Here is a 24,800-nt window from a genome sequence, read left to right as displayed (position 1 = left end):
TTTATATTCAATTATATTTTATTTAGAATGATTTCAAACATATAAATATGTAAGAAGAGTACAAATAATTCATATATAATCTGTGCCTATAATTCCACTTCTTTACTTTTTACTAAATGTATTTTATCAACCTTCCTCTCACCCTTTCCTTCGTTTTCAGCATTCAGTTTTAATACCATGTTGACAAGAAGAGTTGTATTTGTTCTTATGTGAGATTTTTACTTTAGCTTTGTTTATTAGCAATGCAGGTTTCCAAAGGATAATAAAAATGTGACTATGTGAACTTCTTTGTGGCTTTTGTTTTAATGGAAATGCAGGTTTGAGAGATTCCTAGTTTGGAGGAAGTTCATACAGAAGAAAATCTATGATCATGATGCTATCATAGAAGCAGTGCATTTGTATTCAATAATTTCATTTCCTTAGTCATTTACATTTTTTAAACTCTCAAATCCAATGAACTTATATAAAAAAGGCTATACCTTATTATGTTTGCTTATTTACTGGTGTAAATATGTATTTACTACTGTTTACTAAATAAACATGTATGTTTATTTACTAATGAGAAGATTGCTGTTGTTCAGTCATTCAGTCCTGTCCCATCTTTGTAACCCCATGTTCTGCAGCACACCAGGCCTCCTTGTCCTTCACTGTCTCACAGTTTGCTCAAACTCATGTCCATTGAGTCAGCAATGCTATCCAACCATCTCATCCTCTGTTGCCCCTTCTCCTCTTGCCCTCAATCTTTCCCATCATAAGGATCTTTTCCAATGAGTTGGCTCTTCTCATGAGGTGGCCAAAGTATTGGAGTTTCAGCATCAGTCCTTCCAATGAATATTCAGAGTTCATTTCCTTTAGGATTGACTGGTTTGATCTCCTTGCTGTCCAAGTGACTCTCAAGAGTCTTCTCCATCACCACAATTAAAAAACATCAATTCTTTGATGCTCTGCCTTCTCCATGGTTCAACTCTCACATCCATACACGACTACTGGAAAAATCATAGCTTTGACTATACTGATCTTTGTTGGCAAAGTGATGCCTCTGCTTTTTCATATGTTGTCTAAATTTATCACAGCTTTTCTTCCCAGGAGTAAGTGGCTTTTAATTTTGTGGCTGTAGTTACTATCTGCAGTGATTTTGGAGCCCAAGAAAATAAAGTCTCTCACTGTTTCCACTGTCCCCATCTATTTGCCATGAAGTGATGGGACTGCATGCCATGATCTTAGTTTTAATGTTGAGTTTAAAGCCAGCTTTTTCACTCTCCTCTTTCATCTTCATCAAGAGGCTCTTTAGTTTCTCTTTGCTTTTTGACATTACAGTGGTATCATCTGCATATATGAGGTTATTGATATTTCTCTTGTCAATCTTGATTCCAGCTTGTGATTCTAGCAATGAGAAGAGAGAATAATGGATTCTTCCTCCCAAAAGTATTGTTCATTTAAATGGTTGTCAATTGAATATCTAACTGCTCAATATGAAATATAGGATTTAATTTCTGTAGTAGTGATATCAGTAGTAATATTTTCCTTTTCTTATATAAATGAAGACATAGTTGCTCCAGATAACAGGGCAAAACAGTGGTAGATTAGATTCAAATCCAATCTATTATGCTAAAACCCATTTTCTTAATCATTATACACCCTGTCTCCAATTTTATATTTAACCAGGTAGCTTAGTGGTAAAGGATCCACCTGCCAATGTAAGAGATACAGGAGATGCAGGTTTAATCCCTGGGTTGGGAAGATTCCCTGTAGGAGGGAATGGCAACCCACTCCAGTATTCTTACCTGTAAAATTACATGGACAATGGAGCCTGGTGGCCTGCAGTCAATGGGGTCACAAAGATCCAGAGAGGACTACGTACACATGCAATATATACTCTAATGAGACTTCACAGGTAATATAAAAATGTATCCTTTAACATCATCTCAATAATAATACATTGTTTTCCTACAAAGTAGGAAATGCTACATACAGTCAAATGTTGTTTTTGTTCAGTCACAAGTTGTGTCCCATTCTTGATGAACCCCATGGAATGCAGCATGTCAGGCTTCCCCGTCCCTCACCATCTCCCAGAGTTTGCTCCAGTTCATGTCCATTGCATCAGTGATGCCATGCAACTCATCCTCTGTCACCCTCTTCTGCCTTCAATCTTTCCTAGCATCAGGGTCTTTTCCAGTGTGTCGGTTGTTCGCTTCAGGTGGCCACAGTATTGGAGCTTCAACTTCAGCATCAGACTTGCAGTGAATATTCAGCATTGATTTCCTTTAAGATTGACCGGTTTAATCTCCTTGCTGTCCAAGGAACACTCAAGAGTCTTCTCCAGCACCACATTTTGAAAACATCTACTCTTTGTTGCTCTGCCTTCTTTCCAGTAGTCACATACAGTTGTGAGAGCTGGAACAGAAAGTCAAATGTATGGTTAATTATGTACTAGAAGTGGTTTCTCAATGAACTACACCTTGATAAAGTATGAAAGAAGTCTTAATCTGTAGTGTGCATTTAGAAGTAGCATTTATAGCTTTAAAATAAGTTGTTGCTCATTTCTAAAGTAGAGAGGTAAGGAACTGTATCCCCTTAAACCTACTATAATTTATAAATAGAAGCACCCATTTTTTCATCTTTTATAAGGGGGGGGGGTGCAACCTGATAAGATATTGCAGAATCTTAATTTAGGATATTAATGAATAAACGAACTGATGCTTATACTTTATAACTCACAACTTAGTGACTAAACAACAACAACAAATGCTTTATAACTAATTTTATTTTTCAAACAGCTTCAGTTGAATTTCTTTCATATTTTTAAGGTATAATTTTTAAGTATTTTGGCTCATTTGTTTGTAGCTGGTTTCTGAATTTTAGCACAATCCAATACTTAATTTTGTTAATTTCTGGTGTACCTACCAAATAATTTAAACAGATGACTATAACGTAGGAATTAAAATTATAACCATGCATCTTCAAGCCTAAGCTATATGGATAGAGTATTAGAAAATAAAAATAAGAAAACAAAATATACTTAGACCTAGTTTCTCTTGCAGTTTAAAAATTGTGTGGGAAAATTCATTAATGATGTTTAAATTGTATCTGTAGTGTTTTTTAATGTTGCGTGTCATACATTTTGGGAATTTAGTTGAAAATGTATGTGTGAACTAGGCTTTGGAGGTATTATTTTTGTCTTTGTATTGGTGAAATGTGAACTGCCATGTCTTTATATGGCCACTTGATGGAACTCTTTCATTTTGCTTTCAGCAGTTTCAAATAGTTAAAACCTTATATTTCTGTCTAGGTATGAAGGAATCTCTTAAGAAAAAAAAAAGTAGCTAAAGGAACTCATTATTTAGCCTGCTATAGGATTGTAGTTCTCTATAGAATATTAGAAAATCAATATGTTGAAATAAAAGGATAAAATTCAACTTTATCTCAAATGAATTTTTGTTCCCTTTGCTGCTTCAGGAAATCTTTATAGAAAGCAAGTGTTAAATTATCCTAAATATTCAAATGTAATCTTATGTAAAATATTCTTTTTCTTTATAATTAAAACAGAAACTCTATATCTGGGATGTCTTTAAAGTTAACAGTTTGTGCAAATATTATTAGGAAGTTTAGCTAGAAGCACACTTAGCCTCTGCAGGGTTAGAGATTGTTAGGTTAATAGTTCCTAGCAATTATCTCAGTTGTGGAAAATAGTCTGGGAAGGGGAAAGATTGATTGCAATGCAAAGTTTTCAGTTAGGTCCTATGAAGCAATTAGGAATAACTAGAAGTAAAATTCAGGGAGAAAATCACAGTATTTCCACTTCCATAGTGTCAATTATACATCATAAAATGTTGGTGGATTGGGGATCAGGGACCTATTTGTGACCTTGTCATTTTAACTTACTGAAATTTTACATAAAATAGAAATAATTATAAGGTCTCTTGAGAGGTCCAAATTTAATACAATCCACTATTATATTTGTAAACTGTAAAAATGTTATATATGTTAGTGGTGGAATTACTACATCGATGTAGAGCAAGTACCCAGTGAGTGTGTCAAACAGATCCCAAAGAGAAGGCCAATCTTCAGTGATTCTGTACTGTAAAACCTTTTGCATTTAGAATGTTTCATAAAGCCTGGCTCCTGATTGCAAAAACCCAAGTAAGTGAGCTATCTTTTTCGGTTTACCATTCTAAGTGATCTCTGTAGCTGCAGTGACATCTAGATTGCCAAATCCCCTTCACTAGTCTTGAATCTCCACCCTAACTCTTCCATTCTCTTGGATATTTCCTCCTTGACATTTCAGTCATTTCAATTTTGTTTTGTCCCAAATTGAACTCACTGTGTTTACCCCACAAAATGTTGTATCCACTTGGTCGATGTACATTTTGTTCTCCAAATTGGTGACCATGATTTTCTTCCTGTTATTTGGATCACAGTAATAAGCAAGCAGTTAACCACTGAATAAATAAAACATTGTGAAGTTGAAGACATGGCTTAGAACTAGTGTGGATAATGTTAAGCATTAACTTGCTTTATTGTTACTCAAGTACAGGTTTATATTTCTGACGTATACAAGGCATTGAAAATATAAGGCACTTATATTTTATGTGCTTTTATTTTCAGATTGTATGGAAGAAATTCCTCTGCTTGAATAATGACAAAAATTCAATTAAACCCCTTTTAGGGGTAATTTATCCAATATCATTAATACTTTTCTATATGCGTGTTTGCTCTTCTTGAATTATTAGCATAAAGAAATTCAGTTAAAGAAATGACCTTCAATATGAAAAGCTATAAAAATAAGTTGTGTATTACTCTCACCTCAAAGTAAAGCTAGAAGGTCACATATATTAACTATACCAAAGATTATAATGGTTTATATAGACCTGCCATATGCCATGTACTTATAGATATTGTACTGATATAGACAGTATCTTATTTATATTTTAATCCAAACTATGATAGAACTATGAATACATGTGAAGCAGGTTGAGGTGATGGAGTAATGGAGACTGCTTTTCCTAATGGGTTGTCAGAGATTTTTCTAAAGAAAAACTTCAGAGTAGACACCTAAGTAAATAAAAAAGCAAGTCATTTAGAGAAGAATATTAGAGAATACTATTCTGAAAGGAGACCATTCTTGACATAAAGAACAGCTTAGATGTCCAGTGTGGACCAAGCAGAGACAGCAGAAAGTGAAAGATACTGAAGTGGGAGATCTAAACCAACTCTCCTGTGACCTGGTAGGTTACAAAAGGAGCTTGAATTTTATTCTATGCTTGTAGGAAAGCCATTGAATGACCTTAATACTGAGAGTGGTTACACTTGAATATATAAATTTTAATGTCACAAGTATAACAAGATTGGCGTTTAAAGCTGTGTGAATAGATATCACTTTTCTCAAAATTTTGGCCTCAAGACCCCTTTACATTAAGAAATATTCAGTACTCTGGAGAACTTTTGCTTATGTGGATTTTATTTCTTAATATAAATTACAACATAAATTCTCAAAATACATACTACTTGATTTTAAAAAAAGAGTAATGTGCTTTTCATATGAATATGATTTTTATAAAGTATAATTATATTCTCCAAAACAAAAAATAGTGAGAAAAAAAGAAATACTTAATCAATACATATCTATACTCTTGAGAGTCCCTTGGACTGCAAGGAGATCAAAGTCAGTCAGTCCTAAAGGAAATCAACTCTGAATATGCATTGGAAGAACTGAGTCTGAAGCTGAAACTCCAATGCTTTGGCCACCTGATGTGAAGAGCTGACTTGTTGGAAAAGACCCTGATGCTGGGAAAGATTGAGGGCAGGAGAAGAAGGGGGCAACAGAGGAGGAGACGGTTCGATAGCATTTCAGACTTAATGGACATGAGACTGTGAAGGAGATGGAAGTCTGACATGCTGCAGTCAATGGGGTAACAAAGAGTTGGACACGACTTAGTGACTGAGCAACAACAAATGCCTTTCTTTAATGGTTTTGTAAAAAAAGACAACTGTTTTCTCATATCTGCTTCTAATTTCAGTCTGTTGAGATATCATCTGCCATGTTATCTTTGAAAAATCCAAGTTTATAACTGTGAGAGGTAAAAATATGAGAGGATAGTTAAAAGGAAATAACTATGGTTTTTCCAGTGGTCATGTCTGGATGTGAGAGTTGGACTGTGAAGAAGGCTCAGTGCCGAAGAATTGATGCTTTTGAACTGTGGTGTTGGAGAAGACTCTTGAGAGTCCCTTGGACTGCAAGGAGATCCAACCAGTCCATCCTAAAGGAAATCAGTCCTGGGTGTTCTTTGGAAGGACTGATGTTGAAGCTGAAACTCCAATACTTTGGCCACCTGATGCGAAGAGTTGACTCATTGGAAAAGACCCTGATGCTGGGAGGGATTGGGGGCAGGTGGAGAAGGAGATGACAGAGCATGAGATGGCTGGACGGCATCACCGACTTGGTGGACATGAGTTTGGGTAAACTCCGGGAGTTGGTGGTGGACAGGGAGGCCTGGTGTGCTGTGATTCATGGGGCCGCAAAGAGTCAGACACGACTGAGCAACTGAATGGAACATCTTACTACTGTAAAATTTTTAACTTTTAAATCCATTCAGGTATATCTAAGTGTCTCTAGACCACACTTTATGGATCTCTAACTAACAGACTGATCACAGAGAAGAGATATCTTAGGACTAAGCTAAGACAATCCAACATTTGGAGTATTGAAGCAAAGAAAGCTCCAGAAAATTACATTAAGATCATTTTTATAGTTCACTGGAAATATTTTTTGTGAATCTCAGTTTTACGTTTGGTCAGCACATTTTTCTTCCTAGGGTCACACATACTTAACCATTTTGTTGACTGTAAGGAAATCTATATATGAATACCCTAAATTCCAATATAGCATAAGCTGTTTTTAATAATGAGAGTATAATTTATCAGTAAACATGCGTCAATCAAAGGATTGATACTAAAGAACTGGTACAGGTACTAAATCCAGTAAAAAAAAAAAAATCACTTTCTATATATTTTTCCCCATTTACTAAACCTAAAATTTTATGTGGACAGGATATCACTTGTTCTTTGTGCAATCCTTGATTTTACAATACTTGTCATAGAGTAGGTGGGCAGTGCTTATAATTTGAATAAATGAGTTCATTCCAAGCGACCCCATTGAACAAAAGAACATTTTTGTTCCTCATTCCAGAGAAAGCTGTAGCAGTGAGGCCCTATTGGTGGCCATGCAAGCCTATTCTTGAGATGTCGGTTCTCATATCATAAAAATTAAGTACATAAAAACAAAACGACACCTGGCCTTCTCTGTTTTCAGTTTTTTGCTTCTGGAGATGAAACTAGTGATGTAATCCAAGATTCCCAATTAAGGTTTTGGATAAAACCTAGAGTTATTCCATTTGAGTATGATTTTATGATAAAGGATATTTATTTAAATTTGATCTTCATAAAAATCACAGGTAATTTGGCATATATTTACTAAAGAGCTATTTTTATTTGAATGAATTTTTAGTGGGAATCCATTACTTTGATTTGCCAAGTCCAATCATCCTATGTTAGGAATACTTGGGGCTATGAGAATAGGATGTAATTTCTGGAAGCATCCAGTGACTACTTTTGTTAGTCCATCAATCAAAGCCAAGGAGTGAGAAGATAGATGGGTAGGGCTAAGTGTTTTAGGCAGTTGAAAAAGTATTTGGATGGAGTGTTTTCAAGAAAAGGAAAAGAAAGGAAAGCTACTTGGAGAGAAATTTTCTGTTCTTAGGCATGATTTTATTAAAAATATACTGGATTAGAAAAACTGATCCTTTTTTTAGATGGGGAGTAAGCACAGTAGACCATGTGAGGGAGTTAAAGCATGTTCTGTATAATTAAATATATACTCAAATATATTCTTTTTTTTTTTTTTCATTATTATTATTTTTTTTATTTCTCATGTGTTCCCCATCCTGAACCCTCCTCCCTCCTCCCTCCCCATACCATCCCTCTGGGTCGTCCCAGTGCACCAGCCCCAAGCATCCAGCATCGTGCATTGAACCTGGACTGGCATCTCGTTTCATACATGACATTTCACATGTTTCAATGCCATTCTCCCAAATCTTCCCACCCTCTCCCTCTCCCACAGAGTCCATAAGCCTGTTCTATACATCAGTGTCTCTTTTGCTGTCTCGTATACAGGGTTATCGTTACCATCTTTCTAAATTCCATATATATGCGTTAGTATACTGTATTGGTGTTTTTCCTTCTGGCTTACTTCACTCTGTATAATAGGCTCCAGTTTCATCCACCTCATTAGAACTGATTCAAATGTATTCTTTTTAATGGCTGAGTAATACTCCATTGTGTATATGTACCACAGCTTGCTTATCCATTCATCTGCTGATGGACATCTAGGTTGCTTCCATGTCCTGGCTATTATAAAGAGTGCTGCGATGAACACTGGGGTACACGTGTTTCTTTCCCTTCTGGTTTCCTCAGTGTGTATGCCCAGCAGTGGGATTGCTGGATCATAAGGCAGTTCTATTTCCAGTTTTTTAAGGAATCTCCACACTGTTCTCCATAGTGGCTGTACTAGTTTGCATTCCCACCAACAGTGTAAGAGGGTTCCCTTTTCTCCACACCCTCTCCAGCATTTATTATTTGTAGACTTTTGGATCGCAGCCATTCTGACTGGTGTGAAATGGTATCTCATAGTGGTTTTGATTTGCATTTCTCTGATAATGAGTGATGTTGAGCATCTTGTCATGTGTTTGTTAGCCATCTGTATGTCTTCTTTGGAGAAATGTCTATTTAGATCTTTGGCCCATTTTTTGATTGGGTCATTTATTTTTCTGGAGTTGAGCTGTAGGAGTTGCTTGTATATTTTTGAGATTAGTTGTTTGTCGGTTGCTTCATTTGCTATTATTTTCTCCCATTCTGAAGGCTGTCTTTTCACCTTGCTAATAGTTTCCTTTGATGTGCAGAAGCTTTTAAGTTTAATTAGGTCCCATTTGTTTATTTTTGCTTTTATTTCCAATATTCTGGGAGGTGGGTCATAGAGGATCCTGCTGTGATGTATGTCAGAGAGTGTTTTGCCTATGTTCTCCTCTAGGAGTTTTATAGTTTCTGGTCTTACGTTGAGATCTTTAATCCATTTTGAGTTTATTTTTGTATATGGTGTTAGAAAGTGTTCTAGTTTCATTCTTTTACAAGTGGTTGACCAGATTTCCCAGCACCACTTGTTAAAGAGATTGTCTTTAATCCATTGTATATTCTTGCCTCCTTTGTCAAAGATAAGGTGTCCATATGTGCGTGGATTTATCTCTGGGCTTTCTATTTTGTTCCATTGATCTATATTTCTGTCTTTGTGCCAGTACCATACTGTCTTGATAACTGTGGCTTTGTAGTAGAGCCTGAAGTCAGGTAGGTTGATTCCTCCAGTTCCATTCTTCTTTCTCAAGATCGCTTTGGCTATTCGAGGTTTTTTGTATTTCCATACAAATTGTGAAATTATTTGTTCTAGCTCTGTGAAGAATACTGTTGGTAGCTTGATAGGGATTGCATTGAATCTATAAATTGCTTTGTGTAGTATACTCATTTTCACTATATTGATTCTTCCAATCCATGAACATGGTATATTTCTCCATCTATTAGTGTCCTCTTTGATTTCTTTCACCAGTGTTTTATAGTTTTCTATATGTAGGTCTTTAGTTTCTTTAGGTAGATATATTCCTAAGTATTTTATTCTTTTCGTTGCAATGGTGAATGGAATTGTTTCCTTAATTTCTCTTTCTGTTTTCTCATTATTAGTGTATAGGAATGCAAGGGATTTCTGTGTGTTGATTTTATATCCTGCAACTTTACTATAATCATTGATTAGTTCTAGGAAGTTTCTGGTGGAGTCTTTAGGGTTTTCTATGTAGAGGATCATGTCATCTGCAAATAGTGAGAGTTTTACTTCTTCTTTTCCAATTTGGATTCCTTTTATTTCTTTTTCTGCTCTGATTGCTGTGGCCAAAACTTCCAAAACTATGTTGAATAGTAATGGTGAAAGTGGGCACCCTTGTCTTGTTCCTGACTTTAGAGGAAATGCTTTCAATTTTTCACCATTGAGGATAATGTTTGCTGTGGGTTTGTCATATATAGCTTTTATTATGTTGAGGTATGTTCCTTCTATTCCTGCTTTCTGGAGAGTTTTTATCATAAATGGGTGTTGAATTTTGTCAAAGGCTTTCTCTGCATCTATTGAGATAATCATATGGTTTTTGTTTTTCAATTTGTTAATGTGGTGTATTACATTGATTGATTTGCGGATATTGAAGAATCCTTGCATCCCTGGGATAAAGCCCACTTGGTCATGGTGTATGATCTTTTTAATGTGTTGTTGGATTCCGATTGCTAGAATTTTGTTTAGGATTTTTGCATCTATATTCATCAGTGATATTGGTCTGTAGTTTTCTTTTTTTGTGGGATCTTTGTCAGGTTTTGGTATTAGGGTGATGGTGGCCTCATAGAATGAGTTTGGAAGTTTACCTTCCTCTGCAATTTTCTGGAAGAGTTTGAGCAGGATAGGTGTTAGCTCTTCTCTAAATTTTTGGTAGAATTCAGCTGTGAAGCCGTCTGGACCTGGGCTTTTGTTTGCTGGAAGATTTTTGATTACAGTTTCAATTTCCGTGCTTGTGATGGGTCTGTTAAGGTTTTCTATTTCTTCCTGGTCGAGTTTTGGAAAGTTGTACTTTTCTAAGAATTTGTCCATTTCTTCCACGTTGTCCATTTTATTGGCATATAATTGTTGATAATAGTCTCTTATGATCCTTTGTATTTCTGTGTTATCTGTTGTGATCTCTCCATTTTCGTTTCTAATTTTATTGATTTGATTTTTCTCCCTTTGTTTCTTGATGAGTCTGGCTAATGGTTTGTCAATTTTATTTATCCTTTCAAAGAACCAGCTTTTGGCTTTGTTGATTTTTGCTATGGTCTCTTTTGTTTCTTTTGCATTTATTTCTGCTCTAATTTTTAAGATTTCTTTCCTTCTACTAACCCTGGGGTTCTTCATTTCTTCCTTTTCTAGTTGCTTTAGGTGTAGAGTTAGGTTATTTATTTGACTTTTTTCTTGTTTCTTGAGGTGTGCCTGTATTGCTATGAACTTTCCCCTTAGGACTGCTTTTACTGTGTCCCACAGGTTTTGGGTTGTTGTGTTTTCATTTTCATTCGTTTCTATGCAAATTTTGATTTCTTTTTTGATTTCTTCTGTGATTTGTTGGTTATTCAGCAGGGTGTTGTTCATCCTCCATATGTTGGAATTTTTAATAGTTTTTCTCCTGTAATTGAGATCTAATCTTACTGCATTGTGGTCAGAAAAGATGCTTGGAATGATTTCTATTTTTTTGAATTTACCAAGGCTAGCTTTATGGCCCAGGATGTGATCTATCCTGGAGAAGGTTCCATGTGCGCTTGAGAAAAAGGTGAAATTCATTGTTTTGGGATGAAATGTCCTATAGATATCAATTAGGTCTATACAGCTCCACCCATCAGAACACCGACACAAGCTTCCCTAACCAGGAAACCTTGACAAGCCACCTGTATAAACCCACACACAGCGAGGAAAAGCCACAATAAAGAGAACTCCACAAACTGCCAGAATACAGAAAGGACACCCCAAACTCAGCAATTTAAACAAGATGAAGAGACAGAGGAATAGCCAGCAGATAAAGGAACAGGATAAATGCCCACCAAACCAAACAAAAGAGGAAGAGATAGGGAATCTACCTGATAAAGAATTCCAAATAATGATAGTGAAATTGATCCAAAATCTTGAAATTAAAATGGAATCACAGATAAATAGCTTGGAGACAAGGATTGAGAAGATGCAAGAAAGGTTTAACAAGGACCTAGAAGAAATAAAAAAGAGTCAATATATAATGAATAATGCAATAAATGAAATTAAAAACACTCTGGAGGCAACAAATAGTAGAATAACAGAGGCAGAAGATAGGATTAGTGAATTAGAAGATAGAATGGTAGAAATAAATGAATCAGAGAGAATAAAAGAAAAACGAATTAAAAGAAATGAGGACAATCTCAGAGACCTCCAGGACAATATTAAACGCTACAACATTCGAATCATAGGGGTTCCAGAAGAAGAAGACAAAAAGAAAGACCATGAGAAAATACTTGAGGAGATAATAGTTGAGAACTTCCCTAAACTGGGGAAGGAAATAATCACCCAAGTCCAAGAAACCCAGAGAATCCCAAACAGGATAAACCCAAGGCGAAACACCCCAAGACACATATTAATCAAATTAACAAAGATCAAACACAAAGAACAAATATTAAAAGCAGCAAGGGAAAAACAACAAATAACACACAAGGGAATTCCCATAAGGATAACAGCTGATCTTTCAATAGAAACTCTTCAAGCCAGGAGGGAATGGCAAGACATACTTAAAATGATGAAAGAAAATAACCTACAGCCCAGATTATTGTACTCAGCAAGGATCTCATTCAAGTATGAAGGAGAAATCAAAAGCTTCTCAGACAAGCAAAAGCTGAGAGAATTCTGCACCACCAAACCAGCTCTCCAACAAATACTAAAGGATATTCTCTAGACAGGAAACACAAAAATGGTGTATAAATTCGAACCCCAAACAATAAAGTAAATGGCAACGGGATCATACTTATCAGTAATTACCTTAAACGTAAATGGGTTGAATGCCCCAACCAAAAGACAAAGACTGGCTGAATGGATACAAAAACAAGACCCCTACATATGTTGTCTACAGGAGACCCACCTCAAAACAGGGGACACATACAGACTGAAAGTGAAGGGCTGGAAAAAGATTTTCCATGCAAATAGGGACCAAAAGAAAGCAGGAGTAGCAATAGTCATATCAGATAAAATAGACTTTAAAACAAAGGCTGTGAAAAGAGACAAAGACGGTCACTACATAATGATCAAAGGATCAATCCAAGAAGAAGATATAACAATTATAAATATATATGCACCCAACACGGGAGCACCGCAGTATGTAAGACAAATGCTAACAAGTATGAAAGGAGAAATTAACAATAACACAATAATAGTGGGAGACTTTAATACCCCACTCACACCTATGGATAGATCAACTAAACAGAAACTTAACAAGGAAACACAAACTTTAAACGATACAATAGACCAGTTAGACCTAATTGATATCTATAGGACATTTCATCTCAAATATATTCTGAAAAAGCATGTATAAGAGAGGATAATATTACAGAGAACTATTAACCAAAAAACAAGCAAACAAACAAAAACACAATGTGAGAGTTGTGATTTAAGTTTTTTGGGGACCAAAGACCATAACCCAGGAGACAGGATCTCAGAGAGCTCTGAGAAAATGCTCCAAATAAGTGGGGGAAAAGGTCATCATATATATGATTTCAGGAAACATGGCATGTGCGGTCAAGCACAAATTTTGGCAGAAGCTTGCTGCTGGTCACAAGAAGCCGGTGTCTCTGTTAATGAGTACTTTTCTCAATATGAGAAGCTGCAAGAGTTTGGACTTTTAATATCTTCTCTTAAAATTGTCTAACTATCTGAAGACCTATCCCTCCAGTTTTTCCCAAAACACAGAGTTGCCTTATTCCTGATGTCCTTTGAGGGTGTGTTGAAGGCCAGGAACTACAGCGGCTAGTGACCTCATCCTTGTAGAGGCAGATGACAAGTGCCCGTTTTTAGTTGGTAAAACTCAACTAGGTCTTGTTCTCTGAAAAACAGTAGGCTCCTATGATCTGTGGAGGACCTAAGTGACTCATAATTAGACAAAATGTAGATTCAAGTAAGAGTTACATAACAGTTTTAGCAGTCATATATGCAAGAAAAATCATTATGCTTATAAGTGAAGTGAAAAGTAACAGAAGCATTCCCAAAAATGTGATAAAGATATTAAAAAGCACCGTGACTGACAGAACTCGAACGCCATAGAGACTCATTAGTAGATTCTAAAGGAAGTTGCTAATGAATAAGAAAAGCTGTTAAACAGACTTTGAAAATCTCCAAAGAACCGGGACGTGCTTTAAGAAAATCTTGAGGTAAGTGCAATATAATAAAACTCAGACAAAATTTTTAACTATCACAGGAAATACCATTGCAATGGTATTGTAGGTTATAACAGTTCAGACATAAGTGCCTTCAGGATTTTGAATATTGTTTAAAGAGACAAAAAAGACCTATCAAAGCTCACTACTCTATCAAAACCTTAGAATCTCTTAATAACATAAGCAGCTGCCTAGATTCAAACTGTGTAAGAAAAATGCAAGGATTACAAAAATTTGATGCAATATTTTTACATCCAAAAAAAAAAAAAAAAAAGCATGTGCTATTTAAATTTGGTCTATAAGTCTGGTCAAATGTTTGAAATTAAAATCAGATCACTAGCACCCAGATTCTGCTGTGACTTTTGGGGGCTGTTTCTGACAGTGATGCTGTGATGTTTACTTGGCAAATTGTTTGGAGACCACCTTTTTGGTTAATCAAGTATCAGGAGTTGCAATTAATCATCCGTCATGTATAATGTGTCTATCTCTCTGTGTATCTATCTAATTGTTCTTGAAATACAAAGCAACTGCATATAAAACAAACTTATTTAGCTTAACTAAAGGTGGGGGAAGAGGATTTTATTTAGAAGAAAGGAACAAGGAACAAATATATTTCGTTTTTGTTAAAAATTTTCCATTACTTTGAAGCCAGAAAATAATTAAAATGGAAATTATCATGGAAGAGTAATAAATCTTTGTCATTTCTATTTGTTTTGCTCACCTCGGTTTGTTAAGTGTCCAGAAGAATCATCGCATCTTATTAGTGTCTCATAAATATTTGAAAATCTGTAACTAAGCACTTTTAAAATTTCTAGTGTACAAACTTTTAAAATGTTATATCGTGCTGGCTTAAATCATTACATATTGGGGTGCTCCACACAGACCATAATGTTATTCAAAAGGCAACATTCTTATCACACACGTTGAAGTTTGTGATACTATTATGACCCTGCTTGTTTCAGGGTAGTAAAGATTTAATATTACAATGTATAATATATTATAAAATTTCTGTGTTGAAGCATTATTGTAAAACTTCTATGTTGAAGCTTTAAAAAGAAAGATAAGAGAAATTGTACACATTCTGACTGGTTTTCGCACTAAGAATAAACAAAACTTCTAAAACATCATAAAGTGGATGTAATATCAATAAAATTGAGGGTTTTTATTTTTTCTTTGCTTCTTCAATGAAAGATTAAAAAACTTTTTTTTTTTTTTTTTTTTTTAGTATAGCTGGCCCATACGTCTAAAGGAAAAACTGGTCCAGGGTTTTCAGTGGATTTTATATCTTTCTTTGGCCAAGATTCCTGCTTGGTCGGGCCTGATTCATCTGTGGCAGACATATATCACTGCCTAGGATTTGCTGGACTCTTGCTTCTGCTTATTGGTGTAAGCTTTGAAAAGGCCAGTGGGTCACCTGCAGCTCTTTGTACACTGACTTCCTGTGTTTCCTGTCGAGTGCAGTGCCTGCTCCTGCGGCTTTGCCTCTGTGTCCTCTACTGTACAAAGAGGCATAGGCATGTTGACCGATGCTTTTGTACTATTATTTAGCCCACAGAAATCTTCCACATGGCAGCCTGGTCTCTGCTGGGGCTTTTCTTTGAAAAGGTGGCAATAGGTATGTTAGCACATGTATTGATTACCTGTTTTCTGTATAATAAATGACCCAGAACATAATGGCTTGAAACCACAGCTATTTTATTGCTCACAATTCTGTGGGATGGTGATTTGGGCAGGACTAGGCAGAGATATGGCACCCCACTCCAATACTCTTGCCTGGAAAATCCCATGGATGGATGAGCCTGGTGGGCTACAATCCATGAGGTCGCTAACAGTCAGACACGACTGAGCGACTTCACTTTCACTTTTCACTTTCATGCATTAGAGAAGGAAATGGCAACCCACTCCAGTGTTCTTGCCTGGAGAATCCCAGGGACGTGGGAGCCTGGTGGGCTGCCGTCTATGGGGTCGCACAGAGTCAGACATGACTGAAGCGACTCAGCAACAGCAGCAGCAGGCAGAGATAGCTTATGTATGCTTGACAAGGTTCTGGATGGACAGCTGAACTGAAGCTGGAAGATTCCACTTAACCTAATTTAGTTATCTAGGGGTTGTGGGCTTGCTGTTGCCTTCATTGCCACGGTTCTCCTCTATGTAGACTCTTTTGTACTTGGGTCTCCCCTCCCCCAGGGCCTATCTTTCCATGCATCCACCATCTCTGGCAAAAACAATGTGGATTTTCTGTGTGAGAGTTGGGTTCCAAGATGAAAAGTAATAGCTAGAGGACCTGAGCTCAGAAATCTCACTTGACTGTTGTCACTTCCGTTGGACATGCGCAGCCTGGATTCAAGACTGGAGGAAATAGACTTCAGCTCCCAGTGGGAGGAGTGATAGACACTAGAAAGAGGTGTAGGCATGTTGACTGGTAGTCAACTGGTAGTTGGCTTTTCACTTTTCACTGCACTGCTTTTAGGAACGATTCCCAGTGGCCTTTGGAAAAAAGGACTGCTGCTTCTGATAGCATTTCCTTTGAGGGCTCAGAAGTGTGAGCTTCAAGTTTTTCTCTCTGTGATTTCCTGTAGAAATAAAAAAAGTACCTGCTTGCTTGTGATTACCACATTAAGTAAAAAATAGTTTGAAATTTCTGACTAATCACCTTTTTCTCACATAGCTCAGTGGGTTAATTCAGGGGAACTACATGCTTCTGTTGGTCTTGTACTTCTCTCTCTCTCTCTCTCTTCAAGATAAGCAAGTCACTTGCACTGATTTCAGATGATAAGATGTGGAGATTTGGGTTATACTTCCTTGGAAATAGGCACACTCAGAACTGAAAGAATAAAATTGGAAATCTGTTGTTGCAGGAGGGAACAATGTTCGATACTTAATAACTGTCATCAATCCTGTTTGCTATAATATTTTGGTGGGGGTGAAAAGTACGTATTTGCAGGTAATTGCATAATTCTACTTTTCAATTCATGGGATAAAGAAATGTTTTGTGTTACTAACTTAAATCTGTATTTATATGATGTAGTGTCATTGTTTTGCTTAAAGCCTTTCAGTGTCTTCCCATGGCACATAAAAAAGCACGAAAATTTCTTGGTTTGACGCTGAAAACCCTGACTTGTTTCCAGATACAATTTATCATGCCCTATCTCTCAGCCTATGCCCCAGCCAATCAAACTGCTTGTAAATCTCCCAATTACAATGTGGGCCAAACCTGTAAGACTCTGCTATTTCAGCTCTCCCTGTTGAAGCATCTTATTTTGATCTCTGACTTATTTTACTCCCTCTCTGCCCCAAGTCATGTCCAGAGACACTGCTTCTCTTTACAGTCTTAGCTTAAGTATTAACACTTAAATAAATCTTCCTTAGAATTGCCTTTTCTTATTGTTACTGAACTTAGGCTTGGCTGCTTACTGCTCAAAAGCCAATAGTTTGAGAGGCAAGTGTTAATAGAAAGTACAGATGCTTTAATGCGAAAAGCCTGCAGTCTGAGGACAAGGTGAACTTGTGTCGCAAGACGAGCTCTGCAGACCCTGTTCATCCAGGCCAAGAGTCTCAGTGACTCACTGAGGCAGGAGGTTGGGTTCTGCATCGCTCCCCACTGAGTGCAGGCTGGCTCTGTCATCATATATTAGGTTGGCCCAAAAATTCATTCAGGTTTTTCCATAGCATCTTATAGAAAAACTGAATGAACTTTTGGGTAACTTAACAGTTTATTGCCTGCGTGATCTGTCTGCAGGGTTGGTAAGGGGGCTGTTGGGAGTAGTGTGCTAGTCATTCTTTAACTACTAAATTCTTCATTCATTCTTATTTTTATCTAGGAAAAAGAATCAACAGGTTAGGCAAGGCATGGTGTGTATTCAGGAGAGCGTAGGTAGGAGTTAGGTTAAATTGCATAGTGATCTCATTCCTATAATTAGGTTCTTTTAACGTTCGGGACAGAAGTGAGCAAACAGAAAAGGGACAGAAGAGCTGCTTTCAGTATGTCGAAGTGACTAATTTTTTCTCATGTGTGCCAATTTTCAGACTTCATGCATTTCTGTCTTTGTATGTGTTGCATTTTACTGCGTTTGATTATTTGTCTTCCTCTATCAGGCATCATGCAGTATACCTTTCTTTCCCTCTCTAAATCCCCTCTTCCTAAGACAATGCCTGGCATATGTTTGATGTTTAAAAAACAATGTTTGTGGAATTAATGAACCTGTACTAAAATCCTTTTTGATATTAGACTTCCCTTAGACAAGTCTCAAGGCAGATGTCATCAGTATTATCTTGGCATGGATTATCCTAAAATGATTTAGAGCAGGTTACTCATGGATGATGCTCTGTTCTTTTGGATGCTTGGGGCTAGTGCACTGGGACGACCCAGAGGGATGGTATGGGGAGGGAGGAGGGAGGAGGGTTCAGGATGGGGAACACATGTATACCTGTGGTGGATTCATTTTGATATTTGGCAAAACTAATACAATTATGTAAAGTTTAAAAATTAAAAAAAAAAAGACTTAAAGCATGATTAGAAGCTAAAGATGTGCTGGGCTAGCGTTTCTCTTCTATGTTACAAACTAATCAGTGGACTGTTTAACAGCAACAAGAAAATCCCTTTTTTCTTTCAAAAGTCTGTTAAGGCTCAGTGTTTGATGTATTTGCTTCTCAAGGCATACATTAGTTGAGTGCAGTTAAATAAATGCATGTTGACTATGTAAGCCATATTGCTCAGAGTATGTTTCACAGAACTGTACCTTGATATGTCATATAATTCCCATCTGCATTTGGCGGTCTGTGCTCATTTTCAGTTGGAATTGATCTCCTCCAAAAGTGACAGTCCTGATTGAAATTCTCATTTGATCTTGCCCATCACATATAAGGGCACAGTGTTGGCACATTTCTAATTCATGTGTCTCCTTTACTCTCTGCTGCTGGTTTATATGCTCCACTTCCACAGAAACAGGCAAAAACCCAAGTCATTTTGTTATCCTAGCATTCTTCAAAGCTAGTTTCCTCTTCCTTTTCCTTTCACTTAAATTTCTAAAGATGGAGTCAGAATGGTTACTCCTGGGGCTGAGAAAAAAAATTAGTTGGTGTGCATTATTATAAACTACTTAGCATTTCTTTGAGATAGCGCTGGTGTAGTATAAATGGTGTGTTCAGGGGTCAGAAAGAAACTAGTTCAATATGCTGCTTTTTAGCCAATGGTTTTGTAGCAACTTTCACTTTTTTATAACTGCTTTCTCATTTACAAAATATATTCTTTATCTCTATGTACTGCTATTCAGCCAGAAAGTCAAGATAAACCTTGTTTCTATTAGTCCATGTGCTGTGTGCTTAGGTGCTCAGCCATGTCCCACTCTTTGAGACACTATGGACTGTAGCCAGCCAGGCTCCCCTGTCCATGGGGATTCTCCAGGCAAGAATACTGGAATGGGTTGCTATGCCCTCCTCCAGGGAATTTTCCCAACCCAGGGATCAAACCCAGGCCTCCTGCATTACAGGCAGATTCTTTACTATCTGAGCCACCAGGGAAGCCCTATTAGTTCATAGCATTTATTTATTTGTTTATTTATTTGACTGTGCCAGCTCTTAGTTGCAGCCTGTGAACTCTTGGCTATGGTATGTGGGACCTAGTTCCCTTACAAGGGATCAAACCCTCACCCCCTGCTTTGGGAGAATAGAGTCTTAGCCACTGGGCCACCAGGAAAGTTCCTGCTTCGCAGTATTTAGGTGTTTTATTGTGAGGAACTTAGTCATGCTTGTTTTGTAGCTTAGTCATTTAGCCAACTTCAGAAAAGCAAATTATTTTGCTACCTTCTATGTCATCTTCGGATTTCTAGCCCCTGTTTTTCATTGAGATTTTCTTCTTTCTTCTAGTAATAGGTGCTTATCCCTCTCCATTGTATCCCAATAGACCTCTGACACTAATCCTAATTAAATCCTACCTATCAAATAATCCATTTTTGGGGTCATGCTGCTTTGTTCAGCATATACATACATATAAATATTTCTGTATATCAAACGTTCTGCTAAGCACTTGAGATAGACTTTTCTCCCAGCCTTCTTGGAACTTACAGTCAAATAGAAAAAACATTGAAATAAAAAATTGTATAAATTGCCATTTCAATTAACACGAAGATAAAATGAGATTCTAGGTAAAATCCCTAGAATACTCTGGGGAAAAAATGAATGAAGGATTTTCTTTAAAAAGTCTCATTTAAACTGAGACTTTATGTATAAATACAAACTAGTCTCATGGAAGGGGTTAGGGAGAAAACTGGATTGAATACAATTAAATAGAGGAAGTGGGGGGAAAAGTGAATCACAGTGTGCAGAGCTTTGGAAGAGTCAATTTTCAGAACCTTTTGCTTTTTCTGAAGGGAAATGGGGAGCCACAGAAAGATTGTAGCTGAAAAGTAATATGATCTAATTATTTTTTAAAAGTTGCATTCTAGCTTCTCTGTGTATGACAAGAATAAAAAAGTATATTGTTTGGGAAAAAGTAGGAGGTAGAAGGAGTCATGGGTAGAATTCTACAGTTTTTTATGTGTAGGGCTAGAAGACACGTCTTTTATAGATACATATTGGAATTACTGCAGCCTGTGATTATTAAAAGCATGGAAGATGAGATTGACTTGAGAGAATATATTATAGGATGAGGGGTGAAAAGGAATCATGAGGTACTCCAACATTTAAAAATTCTGGGAAAAAAAATAAATAAAAATAAAAATAAATTAAAATGCCATGGAGTAGGATCTGGTAAAGGTCCTTCTAGAAACAGGGGTTGTAGAAGTGTGAAGAGCGTCATGAAAACGGGGTCCCATTGTATTGTGGGTGTTATGACAACAATCTTCTTTGGGATTTGCTTTGGCTAAAAACACTGCCATACAGAAGGCTGCATCTTTGCTAGGAATGACCTACAACAGGCTGCTTATGTGGGTGTTTTAAGGCCCAACTCCTTGCTTCAACTTGAACTGGGCCTGTATACCACTCCAGTGTGTTGATCCAGCTTCACTAGCATTGCATGAAGTCCAGTTTCTCCCATTACCTTTCTTATCATGCTGTTCTCCCCTTCTTTCCTGGGTACTGATCCCAAGATAATTCTGTTACATATTCATCTTCATATCCATGTGAAATCTTCCAGGGAATCTTGAAACCAAGTCTGAAATATCCCAGGGAAATTTGTTTATTCATTCATTTATTTATTTTAAGACAGTTGATTCTGTAATACATCTGAGCAGATAGAGGACGTGGTCACAGTACAGATTGGCCTTAGACTGGTTTAGAGAAGCATGCTGCAGTTTCCTTTTCATGGATTCTATTTATATCAAGGAAGAAAAAGACACAGTGTAAGGAGAATAGAGGGGATGTAGAGGATCGTACATATAAAGATTGAGGTAGTCATTCTGAAGGGTGATGGATTGAGTTGAAAGAGAAATACAGTAATAATTTTTCTATTCATTGGGAGTCCAGTTGATAAGAGCAGTGGTTTTGAATACAATTCTTTTTGATTTTTTGTTTCATATAAATGCCATACATTTTAGGTTGCTTGGTAAATGGTGCTTGTGATGAAAACATCTGCTTTTATCCTCTTCCCTTAAGAAAAAGCCATTCGGAGAAACTTTCAATTACCTTTCGTGTAAAAAGAGCATACTAATAAGCTTACACAAGCATTTTATCTGTTGGAGAATACTTCCTAATGAGACTTATCCTTCTACACCTGTCTATAGAGCAACATGAAGGAACATTTTTGACTAATAAGTGAAAAGGGGTTCTTTGTGAATTTATAATAAGCACATTTGCTTGTCAGTCTAAATTCACCCTATATAAGCTTTGTACTTTGAATGTGACTGAAGAAGAGAAGGAATATATATATGTGTACAATACAATGAGTGGCTTTGAAAAATATATTTTTATAGGAATGTAGGTAGATGGAAGACTTAGATTAATTAGTATCAAATGAAGAGTTGGTCAAAATCTGCCACAGAAAATAAACTACATTCCATCTTGAAGTTTCTTTGAACTCTGTAAATTGCATGAAAGCAGATTTATCAGTCCTCTGTTAAATATCTTATTTTTAATTAAAATGCATACAGCCCTTCTGATTTTTTCTTATTGTCTTTTCATGTGAAGAGAACACTTCTGGAGCTTATTTTTAACACTTGTTATTCAATTTACTAAATGACAGATGTAGAAAATTATCCTTCCTTAGGCTTTTCATTACCAATTTTATTTATAAATCTATAAATGTTTAGCAGTTATCGTAAAGGTTTTAAATAATATTTCATCATTTAATAAATGTAAAACATCTTCAAATACTTTAAATGTCTTAATAAATTTAAATATTTCATTTTTAAATGCTCAATTTTCTGTAAGTAAAATTCGGGATATCGGTAGGCTGCAGTCCACGGGGTCACTAAGAGTTGGACACGACTGAGCAACTTCACTTTCACTTTTCCCTTTCATGCATTGGAGGAGGAAATGGCAACCCACTCCAATGTTCTTGCCTGGAGAATCCCAGGGACGGTGGGGCCTGGTGGGCTGCCGTCTATGGGATGGCACAGAGTCAGACACGACTGAAGCGACTTAGCAGCAGCAGCAAATAACTATTACAAATCTGATTAACAAATAAAATGAATCAAAATGTCTTCTGGTTATTCTAAAACATTATATAAACAATAAGATATCAACTTAAAATACTATGCCTAAATCAAGCAATTAATTGCATATTTTACATTTGAAATTATGAAGAGGTAATAATTCGTAAGCATTTCTTTCCTAAAATTTGTATTTATTTGCGTATTTTTGGCTGCACTGGGTTTTGTTGTTGTGTGTGGGCTTTCTCTATTGCAGCAAGGGGGGCTGCTTTCTAATGTGGTGGCTCCTCATTGTGGTGGCTTCTCTCATTGCAGAGCACGGGCTCTAGGTGTGAGGGCTGCAGTAGGCGCAGCTCGCGGGCTCGAGAGTGCATGCTCTGTAGTTACGGCACATGGAATTATAGGTCATAAGCATTTCTAATATTTAGAATTTTATTGTAATTAGCATTTTATTGTAATATAAACTGTTTTAATTTTTAAGTTCTTCAATTTTCTATAACATCCAACATTTCCCTGATAATTTTGTTCTTAAGAGAACAATAAATAGGGTGAATCCATAAGTTTTGTAAATGTGCCAGTGCTATTCATGATAAAGTAAGAAATTTAAAATCAAATATCTATACAAAATATTCAATTATACCTTTAATAGTTTACCTTTAAACTATTACTCTAATGCTTAAGTATTACAAATGTGTACATTTCCAAATATGCATTGATTCCTTCTTAATGCAAAACTGTCTTCCATGATTCTAAATCTTTTATATATTTCTATATTTAATTGTGAATACGGCAACCCACTCCAGGATTCTTGCCTAGAGAATCCCACGGACAGAGGAGCCTGGCAGACTATAATCCATGGGGTCGCAAGAGTTGGACATGATTTAGTGACTAAACCACCACCGCCACCCTTGATTAAGAACAAATATATGCCCACTGAGAATGTAAGCACTGTCTCGGTAACTGAAGATACTCAGGTTACTCTGTACTTAATTCTAAATCTTTCTGCTGAGCAAGATGATGTCAACTACATGACTGTGGTGTATTATGAGAAGAGACTTTGAGCGGCTTGTTTATTGACTGGTCCCTTTTCCTTTTCTGTCTTTTGGAGAGGTGGGTAGCTGCTAATGGAAACCTAACCTATTTAGAGTTGATGTCAGAGATTCCAAACCTCAAGGAGGCAGTCACAAAGCTCATAGCCCCTGGAACTCAGTTGGCACAGGTTTCTTGATTCTCTTATCTCATAATGGAACTCTGTCCTTCCACCCATGTTATCCCTTCGTATGTATATTGAGGGCTTCCCTGCTGGCTCAGATGGTCAAGAAGCCGCCTGCAATGCAAGAGACCTGGGTTCGATCCCTGGGTTGGAAAGATCCCCTGGAGAAGGGCATGGAAACCCACTCTAGTATTCTTGTCTGGAGAATCCCCATGGACAGAGGGGCCTGGCAGGCTACAGTCCATGGGTCACAAAGAGTTGGACCCAACTGAGTGACTAAGCACAACACAGCATGTATATTGAAGGTATTACTTTAGCTCTTAAGAAATGTATGTATATATGTTTCCAACTAAAATTTAAAAGTTCATTGAAATCTCAAGTGTTTTTTCCATCTAAGTTTAAAGAACTTGGAACTTAATGGATTTTTGCATTCTTTCATATTCTTAGTACCACAAAATGCTTCCAGGTATTAATGAGATGAATGTATTTATCATATAACATTTTATGACTTGGGTTTGAAAATTATAAAGTCATTCTATTGGCATTTATTTAATTATTGCTTCTGACATTTTCTTTGGATTGATCCCTACATTATTGGCAGTTAGAAGTAGAGAATGCTGTAATTTTGCTTGTAATGACAAAAGCACATGCTATTCATTGATATATGAGTGTGCTTCAACTTTAAAAGATGTTCAGATGATGCTTTTGTTTTTCTTGATTGTCTGAAACCTCAGAGTTCTCAGTACTTAGGGAGGTAATTTTATATGGGAGAGAAAGAAACAGAGAAAAGGAGACTAAGAAGAATAAGAAAGAAAAACCTAGATTATTCTGAGATTTTAAAACCCAAAGAAAACCAGAAAATTTTTGGCAGGCAACAACTGATAAATGTCTTCCAAAGCTCATTAACCTGGAAGAAACACACAGAGCAAGCACACACACACACAGCTAAAATG

General features: G+C 36.6%; 1 long non-coding RNA gene across 2 annotated transcripts in view; it reads left to right on the top strand.

Moving 5' to 3' along the window:
• LOC147380220 (uncharacterized) overlaps nt 1-24,800 on the top strand; it is a 325,705-nt gene that overhangs the window by 188,027 nt on the left and 112,878 nt on the right. The window contains exon 5 of one of the 2 annotated variants that reach the window (XR_015167424.1): nt 15,275-15,994. The exons of the other annotated variant lie outside the window; for it this stretch is intronic. This is a non-coding gene — a long non-coding RNA (uncharacterized LOC147380220). Of the gene's footprint in view, nt 1-15,274; nt 15,995-24,800 lie in introns of those variants that run through there. 2 annotated transcript variants of the gene reach the window in all.

The sequence above is a fragment of the Bos grunniens genome, chromosome 1 (genome assembly GCF_055505025.1).
Source record: "Bos grunniens cultivar Pamir isolate PY7600 chromosome 1, Bosgru_T2T1.0, whole genome shotgun sequence".
NCBI classification, from domain to species: Eukaryota; Metazoa; Chordata; class Mammalia; order Artiodactyla; family Bovidae; genus Bos; species Bos grunniens.
The sequence above is the reverse complement of the archived record's forward strand: the minus strand, read 5'-3'. Positions and strand labels throughout refer to the sequence as shown.